Below are 24,842 nucleotides of genomic sequence, written 5' to 3'. Positions count from 1 at the left end.
AAGTTCAAGCTGTTTCCCAAGCCTACCTAACTTGGCAGGACTCACTTCCAAACTCTTCCCCCTAAAGATCTTGAAGGATTTGGCTTCAGGCTTTGTTAGGGCAGGTCCAGAGCAGCCCCTACAGTAGAGCGTGGTCCTCACTCCTCAGGCCTTTCTGGTTCAGCTCGATGCCTGGGATGAAGGTCTCTCCAATAACTCCCAGCACTGATTGACCTGTAGTGACTTCACTCCCAAGCTCCTAACAGCTGCTATCTGGTAAACCTTGGATAGTCTCACCCTATGCATATTGTAGCCCAGGCTTTGGACAAAGACTTTTGGGTCCTGGGACCCCACACAGACTTCTGGGGTCCCCCTTTCCCACAGATTCCTTCTGCTTTTATTGCCCCAGTGCCCCAAACTCTCATCTTTGCCTCCTAAGCTCAGAGGGACTGTCATGCTCTACTGGGTGTCCCTTGCCCTGTGCCACGCTGGTGAAATTATCCCAGGAGAGCCCAGGTGAGGAGGGGGCTTACCTATGAGCTTTCCTCCCCTCAGAATCACAGCACCTGTTCTACACGGTCTGCTCTCCACTGCCTGACAACAGTTGCCTATTATTTTGTAAAGTGTTGTTATTTTTGGTGGGAGGGCTGGTCTGGTACCTGGTCCTCATTCATGGCCAGAAGTCAAAGTCCAGCTCACACCTAGGTTTATTCTCTCTCTCTCTCTCTCTTCACTTGATTCTAACAATACATTATGGCAAAGGTGGTGGCTTGTCACTCTCATAATTATGGTAGTATCAGAGGCCCAGTGCATGAAATTCGTGCACTGGGGCGGGGGGCCCGCAGCCTCTTGCAGTCTGGGACGCCCTCGGGGATGTCTGACTGCTGTGGAGGTAGGAGAGGCTCCTGCCACCACTGCCGTGCTCGCCAGCTGTGATCCCAGCTTCTGGCTGAGGAGCGTTTCCCTTGTAGCTAATATGCAAATTGACCAAATGGCAGAACGACCGGTCGCTATAATGCGCACTGACCACCAGGGGCAGATGCTCAACATAGGAGCACACTGACCACCAGGGGGCAGCTCCTATGTTGAGCGTCTGCCCCCTGGTGGTCAGTGTGCATGATAGCGACCGGTTGTTCTGCCGTTTGGTCAATTTGCATATTAGCCTTTTATTATATAGGATTTGTTTTCATTTGTGTGTGTGTGTGTGTGTGTCTGTGTGTGTGTGTGTATGTGTGTGGCTGTCTTGCCAGCATGCACTAGCATGAGATTCTCCTTGCTGACTTGGTAAAGTGAGCAGCCATGCTGAGAGCCCATGTGGTCAGGAACTGAAGCACAAGTGTTGGGAATTGTTGGCAGCCTCTAGAACTGAGGCCAGGCTCCAACCAACACCCAGCAAACATCTGGGATCTTCTATCCCACAACCACAGGAAATGAATCCTGCTGCAAACTGATGGAGCTCAGAGCAGATTCTTCCCCAGTTGAGCCTCCAGATGAGGACACAGCCTGAGGACCAGCCCCTTGTGAGACACAGCTATGCCAGACCAGGACTCCAGCCCATGGAAATCGTGATAAAGTGTGTTGTTTGAAGCTGCTGGTAGCATGATAATTGTTACCACAGTAGAAAACCAGTGCAATGGGCTGTGGAGAGTGAGAGACCCGGCTTTGATTTCTGCCCTGCTTACCAGCATTGTGACCTTACGTGAGTCACATCACCTCTCTGAGCCCAGTTTTCTCATCTACAAACAGGTGTAGACTTGGGAGAATTGGAGCGAGTGATGGAAAGCACCTAGCATGTGGCCTGGAACAGAGTAGGTACTCAATAAATAGTAGCAGTTAAGAGTTATCATGATTTTAAATTTTCTTTATTTTTCTAAGTTTTTTTTTGACACCTATTATGGATTGCTTTGGTAAATAGAAAAAAAATAATTTTTCTTAAAATAATTAAGGGGAGAGTTGACTTATGTAAGAGCCCAGACCTAGTCAGCATTAGAGCCAGCTGACAGCCTGAGAATCCTTTCTCATACCTGAAGTAGCAGCAGCAGCAGCAGCAACAACAACCCAAAGAGCCAGGCCCTTAACTGTACCAAATCTGCAAGGTGATGCAATTATTCCCATTTTACAGATGAAGAAACTGAGGCTCAGAGAGGTTGAGTCACTTGCCCAAAGTCCCACAGCTGACAAGTGGCAGAGCTGGGATTTGCCTCCTACATCTGGAAGGAACCACTTAGTCCATGGCCTCCAAACCTGCCTGGATTCTCTCTCCCCAGACCCCCGAGGAGGTGGCCTGGGACACCTGGGTTTTCTGGAACGGGGCAAAGGCAAGGAAATCAGCAGCGAGGCCTGCCCCAGATCTCATTACACCAGGGGAGATCACATTTCCCCTGTTCCGGCACCGTGAGCAGGGCAGAGAAGTGGGCAGGCAGCCACTTCCCTGGTTATTCAAGTAGAAAATTACAGGTGCCCAAAATAGCCTGGGCATTCTTTTATTTATGAATAAGCAGCGTGTCTGTGGAGCTGGAGGGGGGTCACACGTATTTCTTTCCACTGGGCGCCTTCCTGGGATCTGCAGGGATCCCGCTCTCAGGGGATGGGGAGCTGGCAGGACTGGGAGGGCACGCTTTCGGGGCGTGGGTGTGGGAAAAGGAGAACCCAGGCCCCACCAGGCAGCTGCTGAAGGAGACTCCAGTCCTGAGGGCCCGCATTCCCTGGGGGTGCAGGGAGCGGGATGGCAGACCTGGGTCTGTCCTAGCCACCCCCTCCTTGTCGTAGGACCTTGGGCAGATGGCTTAACCCCTCTGGGCCTTCATTTCTGCTTCTGTAAAATGGGATGAGTTCTAAACTCACAGAAAAGTTTGTTTCCTTCAGAGTGTAAAATTAATACTTGTTCATTCCAGCAGTTCTTAACCTGTGGGTCGCGACCCCTTTGGCGGTCGAATGACCCTTTCACAGGGGTCGCCTAAGACCATCCTGCATATCAGATATTTACATTATGATTCATAACAGTACCAACATTACAGTTATGAAGTAGCAACGAAAATAATTTTATGGTTGGGTCGCAACATGAGGAACTGTATTTAAAGGGCCAGAAGGTTGAGAACCACTGTTTAAGAAAGTACAAAAAACCCCCACAACCCACAAAGATGACCATTACAGTCCCCATTGCCCCTCCCCAATTAGGTCATCAGGATTCACACTGGGCATATATCCTTCCAGTCTTCTTTCTGTGCATGCATAAAACAGACGGCTGGGAGAGCCCGATGCCTGAGCCACTGTGCTCTAAAAATGGAACCCTCACATAGAGTCGGTCAAGAAACCTGTATTGGGCACTTCCCTAGGCCCTGGGCCCCAGCACCTGCCACATCCACCTTCCTGTTTCCAGCCCTCTGGCGACAAACCGCAACTCCGAGTCCCCCCTCAAAGCCACCTGAGGGGTTGTGAGGAAGGAAAGGGGCTGGTTTAGCTCACGGACACTGGTCTCCCCAGAATGTGGAGTTGGCTGCTTTGTGCTGCCCTTGGCCTAGGCCAGTGGTCGGCAAACTGCGGTTTGCGAGCCACATGCGGCTCTTTGGCCCCTTGAGTGTGGCTCTTCCTAAGCCTTAGGAGTACCCTAATTAAGTTAATAACAGTGTACCTACCTATATAGTTTAAAAAATTTGGCTCTCAAAAGAAATTTCAATCTTTGTACTGTTGGTATTTGGCTCTGTTGACTAATGAGTTTGCCGACCACTGGCCTAGGCTGTTGCAGACACGGGCCCCAATGTGAAAGGAGGTGGCAGGGCAGAGGGGTCGTGCCCCAGAGTCCCTAACATACGCTCAATCCACTCTACTTCCCCCTCCCTGTCAGTATGAGGAACCAGCAGCTATTCACAGCGGCCCTGTCCTCGCAGAGAGGGTGCTGCTCTGAGCAGGGGGAGGTGTAGCAGGGCAGCTGCAGGACCAGCTGTGGGACCAGCCAGGCCCATGTGGCATCTGCCCACCTGGACGGCTCCTTCCCTCAGGCAGAGACTCTTGGTTTCTGCAGCTACAGGCAGGTCCCTGAGGGAAACTCAGCCCAGGGCCTTGACGACTTGATCGGGAGAAGCAGGGGCACTGCTGCTTCAGGGCTTGATCCTGGGCACTGATTCCTGGGTTCACCACTGACCTGCTGTGTGACCGTGGACAAGGCACCTAACCTCTCTGAGCTCAGTCTCCCAGCTGTGAAGTGGGGATCACAGGGGCACCGACTTCCTGCAGTTGTTGTGAGATGGTCCATGTAAATGACTCTGATGTGCCCAGCACATAATAGTTACTAATTAAGTGGGAAATTATTATTTCTTTGAAACGAGGTTGTTTGGAGCCCTGTGGTCTGAGTTGCCCAAGTGCTCTGTGTGAGAATGAAGAAAGGGAGGCACAGGCCACATCCTGCAGGTTGTGTCCTGTGCAGTGCAGGTTCTAGACCTGGGAAACCAGCTCCCGTAAAGAGCTGACTTGGCCATGCTCCCTCTTCCTGGAAAGTCTGCACAACCTCATGTGCACACAGCATTTTGTATCCAACTCCAAAGAAACCCACCCATGAGCCTAAACGTGGAATTTATCCCAAGGAAAGGACAAAGGATGCGCACCCAAATATATCTACTAGGATGCGAGAGAATAAGGAAAACACCCCAAGTACCCCCAAAATCGAGGATTGGCCAAGCAAATTGTGACCTGTCCAAATTAGTGGAAAACAATGCAACCACGAGAAAGGGAAAGGTACATGGTCTGTCGCGGAGTGTGGAGAGGAAGTCATTACGCAGCTCTAACAAGACAGGTGCTGAGGGGGCTGGCAGAGGTCTGCCAGGTCCACACCGCGTGTTAGCTGTGGTTTTATTGGCTGGAAGGCTGATGGGTGATTTTACTTCTCTTTCTTTTCTGATTTTTCTACAAAAATGTATTATATGAGCAATAAAGAATAAAAAGGTATTTAAAAAGGACAGGAGCAAAGTTTACTTTTTTAAATGAGAGAAATGGAGTATTGCAGAGAGTTTGGAAAATAAAGAGGAAAAAAACAAATCAGCTATCCTTCCTCTCATCCCTATTTCCCTCATCTCTAGTCTCACCCACCTTTCTGCACTGTGTGGGGTCAGGTTTGTTTTCACCGAGGCTGCAACTCTGTGTGACCCTCCACTCCCGCCCTTCGGCAGTGGGAGGAATTCAGGGATCTGTTTCTATGGCTCTACCTCCATTCCCTCGTTGCCTCTCTGGGCTTCAGTTATAGTCTCTTTGGGAGGACACATACTGCTGATGGCTGGCAGCTCCATATCACCAGTCACAACTGCCCCTGAATTCCAGCCCAAGCGAGCGGCTGACTCTTTGGCCAGATAAATAACAACAGAAATAGCAGCCTTTGGTTGAACTCTTACTGAGCGCCAAGTACCTATTGTGTTCAATAGGTTCTTTTATTAACCCATTTCCCAGATGAGGAAGCTGAGGCCAATAGAGGTCAAGGAGGTGGCCAAGGTGACAAAGTTAGTGAGTAGCGGAGCCAGTAATCAAACCATAGTTCTGACTTCACGGCCCAGCCTCCTAATACTATGCCAGAACTGACTCCAACTGCTGACCTCAGGCCTATCATACCAAGCTCCCTGGCCTGGTTCTGCAGCCCCATCAACCCCTGTTGTTCTCAATCCTACAGCATTCACACTTGCCCTGGCCCTGCCCAGAGTTGCCTGCAGTCCCCTGAGTGGTGGCAAGGCCTCTTTCCCTTCCACCTGGAATGCTGTCATCCTCCTCTTGGCCTGGCCCTCTCCTCCAGGGCTCTGCTCAGATGGCACCTCCTCTGGGAAATCTTCCCTTATGCCTAGGGTTGGGTGCCCTGGGGTCATTACCCCTCTGTGTGGGGTGAGCTTGGAGGAGGCCCTGCTCTCTGACCCTCCCCATCCCTGTGGAGGTGCTCAGCCTCCACAGCTGCCAAGTCCTTGCAAGCCCTGGGATGGTGGAGCCTTTGCCAGGCAGGAGGCAGATGGCAGGAAGCTTCAGGCCTTATGGCTAGTCTCAGGTCTTCATGTCACACCTGATGGCCTTCTGGCTCAGCTCCTGAGGGCGCCATGATTCCCTGCAGCCCGTGGACCCTGGGGAGGCAGCCAGGGCTCTGTGGCTGGAGGCTCCCGGCTGGGGCAGAGCAGGCCAGGGCCAGAGGAGTGCTGCAGACTAGCGAAGTCACCTCCCTCTCCAGTGTCCACCTGGCTGAGCCTGGCTGAGGCATCCCTGGAAAAACTGCTGCTGGAACTTTCCATGGACTCTGGGCCACTCTGGAGTGACGGGATCCAGAAGAGAGGGAGGCCTGAACCTCTTGCTGCTCGGACCCAGACCAGACTCACAGGCAGATGACAGGGCTAAAAACAGTCCCTGTGCCACCAGGTGCTGGGTGGGGTTTTGGAGTCCTGCTTGGGATTTTTTGCATCAATGTTCATGGGTGGGTTGGCCTGTAATTTACTTTTCCTTCACTGTCCTTGTTTAATTTTGATATCAAAGTTGTCCTATATAATAAAAGCCTAATATGCAAATTGACCGAACGGCAGAGCCACTAGTCGCTATGATGCGCACTGACCAGCAGGGGGCAGACGCTCAATGCAGGAGCTGCCCCCAGCATGCAGGCCCCAGGCCAGCCAAGGTGGGTGTCTTTGGGGGCCCCCCGATTGCCCCGCCACCCTACAGATCAGCCCTGATCGGCGGCCAGGCCTAGGGACCCTACCCATGCATGAATTTCGTGCACTGGGCCTAGTATTATTATAAAATGAGGCAGAAAGTGTTTCCTCATTTTCTATTATCTAGGAGACTTTTTGTAAAACTAAATTGATGAATTCTTTTAATGTTTAATAGAATCGACCTATAAAATTGATAGTCTTGCTTGGCTAGGTGACTCCATCCAGTTGGATGGAGCATCATCCCATGCACCAAAAAGGTTGCTGGTTCAACACCCAGGTTGTGGGTTCTATCCTTGGTCAGGGAGCATACAGGAGGCAACCAGTCAATGTTTCTCTATCTCCTTTCCTCTTTCTCTAGAATTAATGAGCATGTCCTCAGGTGAGGATTAAAAATATATATACATTAAAATAAACCTGATAGTCCTATGGTTTCTTGGTAGAAAGATTAACTAATGATTCAATTTCTTTAAATGTTAGTAACTATTCAGGTTATCTATTTCTCCATAGGCCAGTTTTGTTCAACTGTATTTTCTAGAAAGTTTAGAATTTCACAGGCATAAAGTCTGCCACATCATTCTTACTATCCTATAAAGGGAACCAACTTTTGGCCATATTGCTTTTATCATACATTTGTTTTCCACTTCTGTAGTTTCTGCTCTTATTTTTTTCCTTACTTCTGTATTCTTTGCATTGATTCTGTTGTTCTTTTACCAACTTCTTAACTTTGGCATTTAGCTCATTAAATCTCAGCCTTCTTTTCTATCTGCATTTAAGGCTATAAACTTTTCCTTAAATGTCATTTTAGCTGCATCCCACGCATTTCAATTTATGGTATTATTATTATCATTCAGGTCTAAATATCGCCTTGAATATTTTCTTTGGTCATTTTACAAGTGTTATATATTCCAAACATATTTCAGTTTCTTTTTTATTTGTGTTGTTGCCTTTAATCATGCTGTTGACACATGTGTCTGATTCTTTGGTACCTGGACTGAGTCTGGAACCTAGAATGTGGAGTCTTTGTACATGCTCTGTGAATGCTTGAAAAAATGTATAGGCTTCTAAATATTAAACCAAGCCTGCCGCTTTCAAAAGAGAAAGCAAAACCATAATGAGGTACATCTATGAGCTTTACAAAAGTGAAGATGTTGCCAGAACCGGTTTGGCTCAGTGGATAGAGCGTCGGCCTGCGGACTCAAGGGTCCCAGGTTCGATTCCGGTCAAGGGCATGTACCTTGGTTTCGGGCACATCCCCAGTGGAGGGCGTGCAGGAGGCGGCGGATCGATGTTTCTCTCTCATCGATGTTTCTAACTCTCTATCCCTCTCCCTTCCTCTCTGTAGAAAATCAACTAAAAAAAAAAAAGTGAAGATGTTTGGAAAATAGAAAATGTTGCTAAGAATGTGGGGCAGCTGAATACAGACAGCACAGTGGGAGGTGATTTGTTATCACCAGTTTGGCTTTTTCTAGTAAAGGTGCGAAGGACGGTATTTCAGTTACTTTTCCTCAGTTGCTATTTTTTGTTCAACCTGGTGCATAATAACTTGGGCCTCTCCACTGTGGGGGTCATACTCTCACATAAGAAAAACTCTGTAAGCTTTTTTCCTGTTGACCTGCCTTAGGGTGATTTAATTCCCAGGCCCAGTGCCGACCCTGAGGGAGAGGTAACGTCTGGCCTCCTGACAGGTCCCACAACTTGGCCCACGCCTGGGAGACACGTGGACACTCTGAGGCAGGCACAGGGAAGTAAGTGCACAGCAACATTCTCACGATGAAGTTCGGAACAGCCCGAGTGCCCCCCAGCAGGGGTGTGGCTAGGTGGTCTCGGCACGTTTGTACAGTGAGACGCTGTCTGACCTGGCACATACCTTTCACACACACACAGCAATGTGCCTGGCACTCAGGAGCACATGGGACATGAAGAAAGGGAGCTGCAGACGCACACACCACTCCCATTTGTGCAGAGCGGGAACCTCAACGCTGTAGGGCTCTGTGCCCAGGCCAGGAGGGAAGTGGCCTCGAGAGGGAGGAGAGGGGAAGCTTGGGCAAGGCCCAGCTCCTCCCAGGGGATGCTCAGGGGCTGTTGCCTTTAGCTAAGTGGTCAGATCCTGGGTGTTTGTTGGCCATGCTTCATCGGACCTTAGATATGCGTATTTCCCAAGCAGTCTTTTGTAACGAATATTTCGTTCAAATGATTTAAAGGATTTAATAATTATAACACACATTTGTTTATCTATCCAAAAACCATCTTTGAGGAAAAATGTGACAGATGTTATGCAGGGATCAGTGTATTCTCTACTCTTTCCCCAGGAAAGCCTGGACCTGATTATGTGAAAGGACCCAAGTGGGGATTTTGGAAGAAAGACAAGAACTAACCTCAGGCAGGTGTGGCCTCCCTGGGGCCTCCGCGGGGCCAGGGCTGACGCCGGTTCCCAGGGGAGTCCTGCTGGCAGGAACTTACAGGCCCTGGGATTTACAGAGTGTGCTTGCCCACAACGGAGGCTGCATGGACGCCGTGGCCCTGGGCAGGCCTGGAGGCTGTGACGGCGAGCCAGGGGCCAGACTTGCTCTTCTCGGGGATGTCAGGGACAGTCAAGTCCCCAGCCTGCTGTTAGGCAGAAACGACATCAGCACGAGTTTGCGATCCTGCCTTTTCTTCCTCTGCCCCAGGGCTGTTGAGGGTAGAAGGCTCCTGGGCAGGAGGTTACTGAGGCACCAGGAAGGGGGCAGCTGGTCCGCGGGGAATCTCCACACTGGCACCCAACCGTAGTGACGGTGGAGAATACAATGTGATCTTATGATTCCCGGGAGCTGAGGGTGAAGGCCTGTGAGATAGGCACCTTTCCTAACCCCCACCTGTCAGCCATTCCCTGCGGCCTGTGCAGTCTGGCTCCCTGAGCAGATGAACGGCTGAGTGGCCCTGGGGCTGGGCTGCCCTCTGTGCCCCAGGCCGGGGGCAGCATCTGGCTCCCAAATGGAAGTTCAGGGAATATTTGTGGAATGGAGGAGTGAGTTCCCTGTCTGGCAGCTATGGGTTCACTCGTGCCTGTCATATGTCAGACCTGTGCTGGGCGCTGAGCATCCAGAGTGAATGACAGGTAAGGTCCTTGCTGGTTGGGAAAACCAGATGTGAAACAGTTAAAGAACCAAATGGTGGTCAGTTTGGAGAAGCAAGTCCAGGACTAGGGACCGAGATGGGGTTCCTTTAGCTGGGGGGTCAGGAGGCCTCTCTGATGAGACCCGAGGGAGCCAGTCCCGGGGAAGCATAGGGAAGATCCCCCAGGTGTGCTTTTGCCACATCGTCCATTTGGCATGAACTTGCCGCACTGTTTACCCCAAACGACCCCAAAGTGTCCCCCAGAGCTCGGGCGCATCAGGAAAAGGCCCTGATGGTCCCTCAGAACAGCATCAGCACCCAGTTTCTGCCCGAGCTTCGAAGGTTCTGTGTGTGACATCCTTACGGGACGTGCCAGGCCTCACCCTGTGTTTCCTTGAGACCGAGCCGGGCCCTCCCAGCTTCCCTGGACAGGCCTGCTGATTTTTTTGGCCTCCGCTTGGAGTTTTAGATCACAAAGCAAAGCCCCTGCTCCTGGCCGGTTCCCTCCGCCCCGGGCCCTGAGATCCGATCTCTCCCGAACAAAGGCCCTGTTCACAGGCCGAGGAGACACAGTGTTCTGAAAGCGGATCCCTGGGGCCCAGTGAGGGCGTTTTTGGGTTTCTGCCTTCTCAAAAGCCGGCTTTGGATTTGGCCCCTCCTGCCCCACCTCCAAGCCCTTTCACGATGGAAATTAAATTCGACTGAACTTTAAGTCCCTTCTCCGGCGCTGCTCCCAGCGGGACTGGAGCCACCACGGGCTAGTGACTCGACCCAGCAAGGTGGAGATTTATTCTGGCTTGAGACGCACAGTTTCATCCTGACATTTGAAAAACAAGTCACTGAGAATGTGGCTGAGGAGCCAGATGTATCTGGGCTCCAGCCCCAGCCCTGGTACTCGCTGACTGTGGCCTTGAGGGGTGAACTCAGCCTCTCTGTCTGGGTTTTTGCGTTGGCGAATGGGGACTTCCTACCTCTGAGGCTGGGTTTGTGGTGGGGTTTCTGTGGGGGTTCAGTTATTGGAAAGCATTCTTCTTATTTTTTTAAATGTTTTTTAAAAATTGATCGGGGGGGGGGGGGTGGAGAGAAACATCGATGAAAGAGCAACAGCGATCAGCTACCTCCTGCATGCCTCCTGTGTGTGCCCTGACTGGGAATCTAACCTGGGACCTCTTGGTTCATGGGTTAATGCTCAGCCATTGAGCTATACTAGCTGGGCAGGAAGGCATTCTTATCTTTAAGAAGTGCCCATTTTACAGATGAGGACAGAGGCCTGAGAAGAATTGGCTGCTTAAGCTTCTGAACCATTTGGGAGGTTTCCGTCCCTCTTGTGGGTATAGGCCAAGGCTGGGCTGTGCTGTGTGAAGTCTCTGCAGCCCGAGGTGTGGGCTGGAGGAGTCTGAAGGCTGCCCTGCATTAACTCAGTGATCTCTCCAGACTCCATTACAACCATGTGTGTGTGGTCAGCAGGTGGGAATTTGGGTCAAAGCCTGAAAGCTATGGGAAGGCAGGAGGGGCGTGTGGATAAAGGACACCCTTCCCCCAGCCGGAGGCCCTGTGGGGGCCCTCGCACGAGTGTGGTCTTTAACCCCACCCCATGTTACTTCCAGGGCGCCCAGCCCGCCTTTCTCTTGCTTCTTCTTCCTGAACTTCCTGAGCACCTATCATGTGCTGGGTACAGGGACACATGGTGGGCCAAAAGGCAAACGCAGTCTCTCCTCCCTCATGGGTAAGTCACAGAATTACAGACAAAATTACAGCTGTGGTCGGAGTGGTGGAGACTGTTGAGATCATCATGGGATTTGCCCTCGTCGGGGGAACTCAGGGCGCGAGATGGTGCCCTGGGGTCCCTGAGGGAGCCTTACCGCTTCTGATCTCTCCGCCCCTTCCCAGTGCCCCTGGTAATCTGCAGGCCCAGTGAAACCTGAGGCTAGTTCTGCAAACGCACCTCTGAGACCAGCGTGTCCCCTCTCCCCGGACCGAAGCCCCTCCCCCGTGGAGCTATTTGCGATCCACTCAGGAAGGTTTCCTAGAGGTGCCAGCTGAGCCGGCCTCTGTCTTCTTTTCCCTCCTCTGATCTCTTTTCCTCCCAAGCCAGGCTTCCAGCCATAAGGATGGAGAGAAGCTTTTTTGGGAAGAGATGGTTGCAGGGAGTAAGTGATGCCATTATCTACTTACAGAGCAGCCTTTCTTCCTCTGGGCAGACCTGGCCAGCACCTGCTCCAAGGCTCCCCCGGGGGAGGTGCCCGGACTCCCACCCGCTCACCCTCCGCCACTGCTTTGTGCAGGGCCTGAGCGGTCCGCGTGCTTGAGGCAGCCCCGGGGCACCCAACTCCTGGACCAACCTCAGGGAGGCCACAGCGGAGGAGAAGGAAGCCCACCCCGTGGCCTCGGGGACGGGAAAGCGGCCCTTTCCTGCTTCCAAAGGCCCCTCTGCCTGCCCTCGGATACCCTCTCAGCTGCTGCCGGCACCCCTACAGCTCTCCAACCCCACCCCTGTCCCTGGCTTCCCTGGGGGAGACATTGCAACTCCGACTTCTCCCAGGGTTTCTGGCCAGCTGTTCTGAGGGTGGGTGAATGAGGTGGGGGACAGCTCACAGTGAAGGGAAAGACAGTGTCTACCGATTGGCTGGCACTAAAGACCGGGGCCTGGGACCCCTGCCCTCGAAAATGCGCTCAGAAGGATCTTGTGCTTGGACTAATCCCCTGTGGCCGCTGTCTTATGATCTGTAATAACTTCTGCACAAGGGGCCCCGTCTTTTCATTCTGCACTGAGTCCTGCTAGGACAAAGGGACAAGGTCAGTGCCCTAAACTCCATCTCTGCCCCCAGCTGCAAGGTCTGGAAAGGGGCCCACCCGCTCCCCAAATCAACTGCAGTTTGTCGCTTCTACCACGGCTGGGAATCGTTTCCCCAAACCCCTCAGCTCCCATGCGGGGAAACTGAGACCCAGGGAGAGAGGAAGGTGTCCAAGGTGCTTCAGGCACTTCCTCACTGCAGCCTGACACCATCATGCCAACTCGGTGCTCGTTTCACCCCCATTTACAGACGAGAAGCCAGGCATGGACCCCAGGGAGTGAAGGCAGAGCCTCAGCCCCACCCAGGCCTCCGCCCTGGCCCGTGCTTTCCTGGAACCCAAGCCTGACGCGTGGGTCACAGCTGCCTCCTCTGTGGAAGGGGGGTGGGGTGGGCGGGGGGAGGTGGTGGGAGGCTCTGGGATAAGGATGCAACGTGCCTGCCTGGGTGAGTGCCCACTGGCCGGGTAGATGTCAGTGCAGCCTCGGCTCAGCCACTTCCTCGCTGGTGCCCGCTGAGCCTCAGTGACCTGGTCTGTAAAATGGGGATGAGAGCAGCAGCCTCCTTCTGGGGCCTCTGTGGGGACGGTGAGGAAAGTAGGTGGAGTGTGGAGCTCAGTGCCAGGTGGGGTGAGGCCCCTGCCCCGAGGCCCAGAGCAGGCAGGGAGGGCAGAGGGCTCAGCCATGATATGGACATGGGTGTGGTAGCCTCTACCTCGCTGGGGTGCCTGGAGGGAAAGCAGGTGAAAACACCTGGCTTAGTGGCTGCCAAGGGGGGTGCTCATTAGCTGAGACCGCCCCCCCTCATTTCTCACACCTTGTGACGGAATATCTGTCAGCTGTGCGGTCAGAGCTCAGGACACACCTGGTCCAGGAACACTTACAGGAGCAGGTGGGGGGGCCCCGGGCCTGGGACTCAGGGACCTACTGGACTGTAGGTAGGCATTGGGCGGGGGGCAGTCTAGGGGCACCTGGTGTGAGTAAAGACTGGGAGGCTGAGTGAGACGGGGAGACGGGGCTCAGGGAGGGGCCTGAGCTCTGCTGTTGTTGGGGGTGAGGGGGGTCCCGACAACCTTCTCCTCTTGTCCCCAAGCCTCCCGTTCCGGGCCCTTTGGGAACCCAGCTGAGGAGTGGGGTGCTTGGCCCCAGCTCCCCTTGGAGAAGCAGTCTGAGGGGGTGGGCAGGGCTCGGTCCACGGCGGGGTGAGCCTCCTAACGAGGTCCTCATGCCCCACTGAGCTGGGTGCCAGCCAGCGGGAACACCCATCATCGGGGCTCACTGTTCGGAGAGCCAGCAGGGCCCGGCCATTAGTGCGCCTCCTGGGCTCTGTAAGGACATGCTCCCTGGCCATTTCATTCATCACACTTGGCCACCCCTCCCGTACGTCTTCCCGTCTGTTTCAGCCAGGGGACGTTCTGCTAATGAAGACGGATGCAAAGCGATGATGTCTTGACAAACAGCAGGCAGAACACAGGGTTGGTTCAGGGAGATAAGACAGCTGCCTCTGGGGGCCCCGCCAGCCCCCTTGCTGCTGAAAGGCCACCTTCAGCGTCCAGAGCAGCACTAAGTCTCCCCCACAGTCCCCGAGCGCCTTCTTCGTCCTAGTGCAGAAGGTGAAGTCATCCTCCCACTTGACAGAGGGGAGACTGAGGCTCAGAGAGGTTAAGCAAGTTGCCCAAATAGGGGTCCCAGATGGGACTTGACCACTGTTCTGCCTGCTCCAGAGCCCCCTTTCAGGAGCGCCCGCACTGAAGCGCATTGGCTGAGAGGCCGGGATCTTTAGACTGCACTCCAGCTGCGTGGCCCTGGCCTCTTGACCATTCTCTCCAGGCCTCGGGTTGTTTGGGTAATAAAAGCACCCACCTCCAAGAGCTGTTGGAAGATTCAATCAGAGAATGAGCGCAAAAGCTGGCGTCGGGGTATTACTTAGTATCTCTTTTGGTATCAACCTCTTTAAGGCTGGAATTAAGGTCATGGCCTGGGGTGCTGAACTTAGGTAGGAATCGCCTATGGAAGCTTGTCCTGTCCCCTTCCCGGGGGAGAGACACTGGCTGCTGATGGGGCTGGGGACGCAGCACCCAGACCCTGTGGTCTCTGAATGTTCAGCTCGTGTCTGAGGCCCAGGGGAGCTGCTTTTCCTAGGCCCATTGCTGCCCAAGGAGCTGTGGCCCCGCTGTGTGAGGCAAGAGCTCGAAACAGGCTCTATCTAGCACACGCTGCTGCACTCCTCTCTCTGGTACCCACACATGCCCACTGGCCAATGTTTGCAGCTTCAGGGATATTCCAAACAGAGACATTGTTTCCACGTATGGAACATATCTTCATTTGATTGTTGCAAAAATCATGAGAGCGGTCAGGGTGACACTTTGCAGATTAAAAAAATGCCACATCCAAAGGAAGTTAACAGGATGAATAGAAGCAACAATGTCTGTGTTTCCATTTCTGGCCTTTTACTCTTTCTCCCACACCCTCAAACTTCTCAAGTTCTTTCCATTCCCTCTGTACGCACCTTGGTCAGAGGCACGACCCCCTCTCTTCCAGGACGGGGCATTATGGTTAAAAGTCCAGCATCCAGCCTACCCCTCCCATGGAACAGTAGCCCTGCCATTGGGGAATTGATCTCCAGCTTCAAGGGGGGCTCTGGTCCCACGGTCCCACTTCCATCCTTTGCCATCGACAGGTTCAGGGCTCCAGGCAAAGCCAGTGGCCCCAGGGGACAAGTCAGGAATGAGAGCATGACTTAATTTGAGCCAAGGAAATTCAAGGGAACCTTGGCTGGGGGCTTCTGGGAGAAGTCCTGGAGACATTACTGAGCCACTGGATTTCCAGTTAGAGAACGCAGTACATTTCCTTATTGTTTAAGCTAGCTGGAGCTGGGTTTCCTTTCCTCAGAGTGGACAACGTCCTAAACAAACATCTGAGTTATGGGATTTCCACAGCCTTCTCCTACCTGGAGTCTTCACACACAGTCCCTACTCGACTGGCCAGCCACCCCTGTCTCCACTATGACTATCATTATTTGCTTATGTTCAGTCTCTCCAACCAGTAGGGAAGGCTGTGAGGCAGGGACCTTGCTTCTCCACCCTTGGCCCAGCTCTCAGCACAGGGTGGCACGTACTCAGTGTTTTTTGTTGTTTTTCTGTGGGAGGGTGGAGTGGGAGCAAATGAGGATTTGGCAGACAGAGTGATGTACCCGGAGAGAGTGCCTTGGTGGACACGGTTCATCTCCATGACCAGCTTGGTTCTGCCCTTCATGGTGCTGAGAAAGGAGACCACTGCCTTCCCCTGTGCTTCTGTAGTTTGGCCTGGGGCTGCCAGGCATTGTAGAAATGCCCTGGTCCAGGCATGGCCCTGGGCAAGTCCTTCCTCTCCCTGGGCCTCAGTCTTCCCATCTGTATAATGGGGAGGGGATTGGACCATATCACCAAGGGTTTTCCAGAGCTTTTATTTTATGACTCTGATTAAGCTGTACTGTGGGAAGGGGTCCGAGGACAGTAGAGTGAGCTTTATAGGACAAGCTGCCGGGAGAATAAGTGGTTGGGTGCTGGCATTCCGTTCCACGCATCCAGGCCTGTCACAGACATACCCAGCTGCCGCCTCCAGAAATCCGGAGAGAGATGGGCGTGGTGGGGGGTTGGGTAGGGGAGGTCCACAGTGGGGGAGCTGAGGGGGCCTGGCCTGGGCTTGCTCACAGCTCTTCTCTGCATTGGCTCCACCACTGACCAGCTTTTTCATCTGCCATTGGGGTGACGTGGATACCCTCACGGCCCAAATAGCAGTGGTGAGCTCAGAGGAGCATGCAGTTGTGAGAGGATCACATTCGGGGAAAGACAACATTGACTGGGTGCCCGTTCTGCTCCAGGCATGACACCATTTAAGTTTTGCAGCACGCTGGTGAGGATTATTATCTTTAGCTCATTGAGGCAGAAGCTGAGGTCCAGAGAGGTACAGCGACTTGTCCAAGGTCACAGAGGATGCGGAGGAACTGAGTAGGGCCTGTCTGACCCTAAGCCCATGTTCTCAATCACAGTGCCCTGCTTCCCCCGGGAGGGCTTCTCCCTGAATGCCGGGGGCGGGACGGGGCCAGGGTAGGCATGGCTCTCCACCTGGGGGCTAGTTCTGACTGACGGGGGAGCCTTGGGATGCTGTGTTGAGAAGGATTCTGAGGCTGTCAGGACTCAGTGGGAAAGGGTACCGGGATTGGTTTGTGATGTCTGTCATGGTGAGGGAAGTGGGAGAGGGAGTACATGAGATGCATTTTGCTATTTCTGGGTTAGACCTTGTTAGGGTCTTTTCTAGACCCAGGAAGCTGGTCTCCAAGGTGACCTTCTCCCCACATTCATGTTCAGCAGAGCTAGGATCTGGAGACTGACCTCATTCCCCCGGGGGAGAGGGAGAGCAGGAAGAGTGGATTGGTCGGGGCCAGGGCTGGGACTTGGCTGGGAAGGTGGCTCTGGGATTCCGGTGGGGCTGGGTGCCCCACACTGGCCCCTGTAGGCAGGAGTGGGCATTGTGAGGCAGGGAGTGAGTCCCAGGACATTAAGCTTTGAGGAGAGTGACTTTGGTGGCTGCTGAGGGAGCAGGAGCAGAGACAGCACTAGGAGGCCCCTGGCTGTTATCTGGCCACCACCCTCATTTTGCAAATGGGGAAACTGAGGTCCAGAGAGCTTCCTCCATGGGGTCCTTGATGCGTTTTACTTTAAGTTTAAAAAAAATGTGGGATGCTCTGGGTTGGCAGAAAGTTTGGACTCAAGAAGAACGGGGCCAAGAGCCTGCCTCCCCGCCTTCTCGCCTCCTGCTCCCCCCTCCCCTGTGCTGTTCCCCAACTTTAATGTACCAGGTCATCATGGGTTGTTTGAAGAGAGAGCCCTGTTTACTGGGGCCTTTGGGGTGTCAGGCACCATCTCATTGAGTCTCCCAGGAGGTGGGACCAGCCCCACTTACAGAGGGTTCAGGTCCTCGCCACAGCAGGTGGGTGGAGGAGCTGGGACCAGGGCGGCCTGCCCACACCGCTGGGCACCCTGTGAGCCGTGAGCATGAATGAGAATCCCTGGAGAGCTGACCCCGGAGGGCTGGGTCAGCCCCTCCCACACCATCTCTAGTGCTGGCCCGGGGCATCTACCCACCACATTCTCATAACCACAGCGAGAGCCCGGCTTTAAAGGTGCTGGATAATGATCTCAAAGCATTCTACCAACAACAGAGCACAGTGCACACTGAGCCCACCAGGCGCCAGGCACTGTTTCAGACACTTTGCATATTTCAATTCATTTAATTCTCACTGCGAGCCTCTGAGGCAGTGACTGCCATTCCCCCCACCTGACAGAGGAGGGAGGGAGTTACCGAAAGCTTCAACAACTTGCCCATGGCCCTATATCTGGTAACAACCGGTTAGCCAACTTGACGATAAGGATCCTATTTTTTATCTTGCCCCTGCATTCACCGGTACCAACAGGCCCTGGGACATGGGGAGGGGGCCAGGGACCCATGTGCAGGGAGGTAGAGCCATGCTCACAGGTCCTGAGTAAGAGCGGGGTGCTCAGGGGTCAGCCAGCCCCCAGGTCAGTTCCAGAGGTGGAAGGACCAGTCACTGGCCTTGCCCTGAGCCCCAGACAGGTTTCTAGATGCAAATCTCGGGCGGCGAGCTCAGGGAGGGGGCGGGTGGGCAGTGCCTGGCTGAGGCTCTGAGGAGCTGGCAGGTGGGGTGTGAGGCTGCCACCTGGCAGATCTGGTCTCCCTTCCCGTGTCCAGGGCCCCAAAGGACCCTCAGTGCTCCTACCTTCTTCCCCTGGGTTGCTCCCATGGCACGAAGTGGGCACCAGGCCTGGGTGGGCCTCAGGGGCCAGGCTGGGGGTGGTCCTGCTGGTGCTGACCTCAGGAGCTGGGGCCTGAGGGGTTCCCTGGGCCAGGGCCCCCCGGCCTCTCGTGGATCATGCTCCTTAGGCACAGCGGTGCCTCACAGCTGGTCCAGGGCCTGCAGCTCCTCAGACGGGCTCAGGGCGATTCGCCTTGACAGAGGGCCTGGTGTCCCGAGGCGGCCCACATGCCCTCCTGGGGGTTCTGTGGTCGTCACCACCAGCCCCCAGCCTCTCTCAGGAAGGAAACGGAGGCCGCTGGGGTTGGGGAGAAGCAAGCAGTCCTCTCATGCTGCAGCCGGCAGCTCTGGGCAGCGGGTGACATCTGGCCGGCCCGGCGGGCAGGACTTGGCCTTCTTGCAGGCTGGGCACTGCTCACCCAGACGGCGGAGGCTGCGTGGGGCGCCGGGGCACGGGCTGGGCGGCTTGCGTGGGGATGTGAGGCTCAGGCGAAACAGCCCATTAGTAACAGATGGAAATCACTTGTGGCCGGGCTGTCCCAGGCAGAGGCTCTGAGCGCCGAGTGCTCCATTCAGGACAGTGGCCGGCGGGGCGGGCTGCGCGCAGGCAGGGACGTATCTGGAGGCCAGATTCCAGGCCAGGGGACAAGTTCTCAGAGTCCCCCCTGGAAGTCCCCTCCTCTGCCCTCGCCAGCCCCTTCCTTCTCCCTCGTCAACACAGGGAGAGATCAAGGCTGGAAGCCCATTGGTCGCAGCTGTTTCTCACTGTGGTGTGGGCCAGGGCGCATGACTGAGCCTCAGTTTGACCTCCATCCGCGTGTGGGGTCAGATCATCAACCGCACAGCGTTGCTCTGGGGGCTGGAGGGGAGGGCGTGTGTAGCAGACGCCATTGTTTTGTTAAAGCACAAATCGGATCATGTCTTTCCCTGTTTTGTAACCTTCCTCTTGGCCACAGAGGCATAGGATGGCCCCACCCTCAGGGCTGTGAGGACGAAATGAGGCAATTCACGTGACTCTGCACAGAGCCCGGACACCAGCAGTTCCCATAGAAGTCAGGTGCTGCTGTGATGAAGCTGTTAATAACAGTGATGGTAAATCCGCGGCCCAAGGCAAGCCCAAGGGAACCAACCCACTCAGCACAACACTTTCCCAAGAGCTGGACGGGTGGGGGGAGACTTGAGCTTCCCTTCCTTCTGGCCCAGGGCCTGGTCCAGGGAGGTTGCGAGGACTGTGAAATGGGCGTTGGTGGTAGAGATAAGGGCAGGCACACCAGCTCCAGCTCTGCCCGTGCCCCAGGGATCACCAGGTGTTCTCGGTGCACACAGAATCGCCCTGCGACCTCTCTCCCTGATAGTTCCCGGGTCATACCACTTGGCCCCTCACCGCAGACCCTTTGCACTTGCGGTTCTCCCTGCCATCTCTCTCCCGGGACTCCATCTTTTAAAAATTGCATAATTCTTTCCTTTCTAAGCTTCAGGCTCGATGCTCACCTCCTCAGAGAAGCTTTCCCTGACCCCCAGTGCAAAGCAGCTCCCCAGACTTTCTGTTTATTGTTTTTTTCATAGATTTATCAGCAACTGAAATGATATCTTTTCTGTTTCCTGTTTCTCTCCCCCACCTGCAGTGGCAGCTCCACAAAGACTGGGACCTGGTCTGACTTGTTCCTCAGGTTACCCCTGGGTCTAGAATACTGGCTGGCGCACAGCCATCGCTCCGTAAACACCGTGGAGTGGATGGGAAATGATGGAGGATTAAATAAAACAGCCGAAGCATGGAGAGAGCCTAACACAGCCCCGGCTCATCGCAAGTGCTCCCTGCACAGCCATGACTACTGCTGTTGTTATTGTTGTTGCTGTGCGTCCCTCCACACCCGCGTCTCCTCCAGCCAAGCAAAAGTGTGGCTCCTTCCTTCTGTTCCTTCTCCCGGTCCAGCCCCTGCTGCTGCTGCGCCCTGTCCTTTCTTTCTGTTCCAGTCATGGCTGGGGCCCAGCCTCTGATTTCCCGTAGTAAGAAGAGCACCCCCCCAGTAGTCAAGGGCAATGACTGAATGGGCAGTCAGACCAGCAGTAAAAATGCTGCAAGTTAACCTGAAGGTCCAGCCCCTTTGGCAGCCATCCCAAAAGTACCCACCAGCTTGGCTCTTGGTGGGGTGGGAGGAGTTAAAAGGAATTTCATATTTATTAAGCCCTCCACCCCCCCATCTGCTTGGAGTCCTGCTGAAATATGACTTCTGAGCTGCACGGGAAGCCTGGTTGACTGGGGGCCTCCATTGGCTGAAAGTCTGAAGCCTTTCTGGCGAGATGTGGGTCCGAAATGCAGCATTGGACCTGATGCCACGGGCGGGAAAAGTGGGGTGGCGGTCTCGGAGCCTCGTCTAGGGCCTGGCACGGAGTTGGTGGTGAAGGGTCCAGGACCAGGTGTTCCAGGTCCAGCTCTGCCCTGTCTCACTGTGTGGCCCACTCACAGCTCTTCGCCTCTTTTTCCCCATCTGCAAAATGGGGATGAACAACGGCTCCTTCTTGACCCGTGACTTGGTAGAAGGAAGCCAGCTTGAGAGATGTGGGAGGGGTTTGAAGAGGAGATCCAAATCTCTCAATGATGTTCCCTCCCCACCTCTCCCAAAGCAGTGGTGGTGGGTGCTTTGATTCTGTCTTTAAAAAAAAAATTGGGGCCGAAACCGGTTTGGCTCAGTGGATAGAGCATCAGCCTGCGGACTGAAAGGTCCCAGGATCGATTCCGGTCAAGGGCATGTACCTGGGTTGCGGGCACATCCCCAATAGGAGATGTGCAGGAGGCAGCTGATCGATGTTTCTCTCTCATCGATGTTTCTAACTCTATCCCTCTCCCTTCCTCTCTGTAAAAAAATCAATAAAATACATATAAAAAAAATTAAAAAAAAAATTGGGGGGTGACATTGGTCAACATGATCATATAGGTTTCAGGTGTGTGTTTCTATGTTATAAGATCTGTATATTGCACTGTGTGCACTGAGAATGTTGATTCAAAGGTTCTGAGCAATTTTCAAAAGTCTTCAGCGGCATTCAGGAAGAGGAGGAAGGACAGGGGGAGAAGGAGGAGGTGGTGGTTGGGCTCAATGCTCACCTCAGAATAGTTTTAGGGAAGGGTTTCTGAAAAGTCTGTTTCCTGTAGTGATGGAGATCGACTGGAATGCCAATCCTTATTCTGAAGCTCCTTGGCTGTGTGACTTTGGACAAGTGACTTGACCTCTCTGAGCCTCATTTTCCTCATGTATAAAGGGGATAACAATGGCCCCCAAGCCCACGGGGCTGTGAGGATGAAATGAAGTAATTCATGTTAAACTCTGCATAGAGAATGTTTGGACAACAGCAATGCTCCATAGAAGTCAGGTGCTGATGTTACGATGCTGTTAATAACAGTGATGTAAACCCTCTGTCCATTGGCAAGTCCATTAAGCACAAAACCTTTCCTAAGAACTGGTGGGCGGGGAAACCTGGCCGCCCTTCCCTTTCTATCTTGGGCTCCCACCTAGTGGCAAGGTCTAGAACTACAGCCACTGGAAAGCGCTTGCTGTGTGCGAACCCTCACCACCCATCCTCATGCCCCTGGCAGACACCAAAGGCATGTTGACCAGGAGGGCAGGGAAATACTAGCCCCACATTCTGAGACCATGAGTAGCTTGTAGAGATTCCAGATGATGACATGTCCACCCTGATGATGAGAAAATCATCCCAAAGTCTTGCCCATTTCACTTCCTGAATATCCTTAGGGCTGGTCCTTTTTTGTCCATCCCCATGCCATCTCCTGGTCCCTGCCACCTCCCTGTCCCCCTGGGTAAGGCCAGCCTCCTCCCTGGCCTTCCTGCCTCTACTACCTCTACCCACAGCAGCCAGGAGGGACTTAAAAAAATGCAAATCTGATCATGCTGTTCCCCAGCTTAAATCTCTCAGTGTCCCTGTGGCCCCTGGACTAAGTCCAAGCTCCTTTTCCCAGCCCACAAGGCCTTTCAGGCTCTCATTCCTGGCCACTCGGCCCTTATCACCTGCCCTCTGCCCTTCCAGGCCTTGTTCATGCTGTTCCCTTGCCTGGCACACTCCTCCTTCCCCTCTTTGCCAGGCGAACTCCTCTGCATTCCCGAAGCTTCCTCCAGGACGCCTTCCCTGATTCTGCAGTCCTTCTCCCAATGTGGCCCTTCCCAAGCCAGGCTGCTTCTTGGTCTGCTCTCCCCACCCCAGACCACAAGCAGGGACTGTGCCTGGGTATCCTCACTGCAGTGTCTCCAGTGCCACCTAGTTGCTGACACATAGCACGTGAGGAACAACAGAGGTGTGAGGAAACTGGCTCAATGACACAGACAGCTCTCTGCAGCCATTTTCTTGGGCTCTGACCTGCCCCAACCTGAGCAATGGGGGGTCCCTGTAGTGCCCTGGGAACAATGTTGAGTCTGGCAGATGTTGGCCACTTTGCATGCCCAGGGGGCTGGTTCTAGCATGCTGCCTCCCCGGTGGGCTCTGGTGGTGCCACTGACAGCCTGTTGGGCTCCTTTTCCGTAACCCACCAGGAGGATGACCACAGAGCCTCCCGCGGGCGGGGCGGGGCAGAGGCGGTGCATGGCCGGCGTCTCGGCCTTGTGCTCCCAGTGAGCAGCAGCAGGTGCCTCCCACCGGCTCCGCGACAGGCGCAGCTCCCTGGCTCTGAGCTTTTTCCCATGGAGAGCTGGCTTTCAGAGGCAGTTCCTGCAGACCCGTGGTCCCGTCTCCTAGCCCAGGCCCAGGCCCAGGCCCAGGCCCAGGCTCAGACCCAGTCAGGGGCCATGCCCACGGCCTCTCTTAGGATGGGTCCCCAGAAGCCAGCTCCAGGAAGAGGATTCTTGGGAAGTGACTTATTTAGGACTGGCCCCTGGGGACATGGGTAAGGGAGCGGGCAGCAGGATGGGGAAGGGGAAGCAACAAGCAAAGGGGAGCTTGCAGGGAAAGTGCCAGCTTCTATCTGGTCCCAGGAGGTACTGTGCTGTGCATAGAAGTCAGTTTCATGGGGTATTCTTGCTCATGAAGAAAAGAATTCAAACATACAGAGGTGGTTTATGGTGATAAACTTCCTGCCACCTCCATTCCAGAGCAGGTGTCTGGTCAGAAGTTTTCTATTTATTTCTATTTTTTGACAACGTTTGGTGATGTGGCTATTTTATCAGTTTCTTGAACCCCTGAGAAACGGATATAATCCCCCATCTACCAAAGAGGGAACTGGCTCAGGGCGGAGACATCACCTGTTCACACCAGCAGGCGGCAGAGACAGGGAGCCGAGCCAGCCGGCCCAGCTGTGGTTTGCGACTACAGATGAGAACAAGTGCGTCAGCTGAGAGGAAAGGAGGGGCTCGGTCAGGGGTCAGCTTTCCTCAGTGAGTCCTGGGGGCAGGGAAGGAAGGTGTTGGGGTTCAGTGGAAGCCCCTTGTCAGCACCTGGCGTCCAATGTGGGCGGGGGCCTGGCCACTTGGGACCACATGGGAGGAATGGAGCACATTTGTTTGCTTATAAAGCTGCAAGTACGACATTGGATATTGACGTGGTGTCTGTGTGAGTGGTTGGCTGGGGCTGCCAGCAGCCTCTCCACCCCTTCTAATCCCGGAGGGCGGGAGGGGGGCCTATGGAGCTGCCTGGGTGGCTGGCTGGGCGCCTTCCTCAGCCAATCCTGCTCAAGCCACCATCTGGCTTTTAACCTTGATCGTGACCCCACTGCACCTGCAGCCCATGTCCCGCCCACCATGGCCCTGTCAAAGCCTCCCACACCCGTCCTTCTCCACCCCAGGTCCCCTCAGCACATCTGAAGCCGGTCTGTCCCCAGGGCTGGGGAGTTGTGAGCCCACACCAAGGGGTGTGGGACTTCACTTCTGTCCCCAGGGCTGGGAGCTGGGAGCCCACCCCAAGGGGCTCGGGACTTCAGCTTCTGCGGGGCCACTGCTTGGGGTTTTCACTTCAGGGTGGGCATCTCCACCAGCCTTGCAGTCTTCCTGCCACACATGCCAGGGGCCTGAGTGCCAGAGCTTTCTGCTCCCAGGACTTGGTGTAGGGCCCCTGGCCCTTCTCAGAGACCCCAGGGGGGAAAGCACCGTATCTCGTCGGTCTCGTCGCTTCAGTGGGCGCCAGTGGCTGGTGTTGGCAGCTCTGGGCCAAGGACTGTCTGGGAAGCTGAGATGACCACGGCACTAGCAGCCCTCCAATGGTGACCGGGTGGTGGTGGTGGTGGTGGGGCGCATAGGACCCCAGCTCCCGGCGCTCACGAAGAGATCTCCGGGGTGTGCCCCTGGGGTTCGCTCCACTCTCTCCCACACAGTCTTTACGGGCTCCTTCTCTTCTGTTTTCTAGACTCACTTTCTAAATAAACCTAAGGGCTGCGCCTGGGTACTTGGCGAAGACAGCGGGGACCCCCCCCCCCCCAGGCCTGCCTTCCAGGCCCCTGCCAGATCCCCCCTTCCCTGTCCTCTCCCTCTCATTCCAATAGCAGGTACATGTTCTCAGC

General features: G+C 54.4%; 1 protein-coding gene across 1 annotated transcript in view; it reads right to left on the bottom strand.

Annotated features, from left to right (window-relative positions):
• FAM107A (family with sequence similarity 107 member A) overlaps positions 1-18,911 on the bottom strand; it is a 52,233-nt gene extending 33,322 nt beyond the window's left edge. Inside the window, exon 1 of the mRNA XM_036331734.1 lies at positions 18,311-18,911. The gene's annotated coding sequence lies outside the window, so the exon portion shown is untranslated. The remainder of the gene's footprint in view (positions 1-18,310) is intronic.
• Positions 18,912-24,842: the final 5,931 nt, after the last annotated feature.

Source organism: Myotis myotis, unplaced genomic scaffold (assembly GCF_014108235.1).
Source record: "Myotis myotis isolate mMyoMyo1 unplaced genomic scaffold, mMyoMyo1.p scaffold_m19_p_13, whole genome shotgun sequence".
Taxonomy (NCBI): Eukaryota; Metazoa; Chordata; class Mammalia; order Chiroptera; family Vespertilionidae; genus Myotis; species Myotis myotis.
This window is presented reverse-complemented; position numbering and strand designations above follow the sequence as displayed.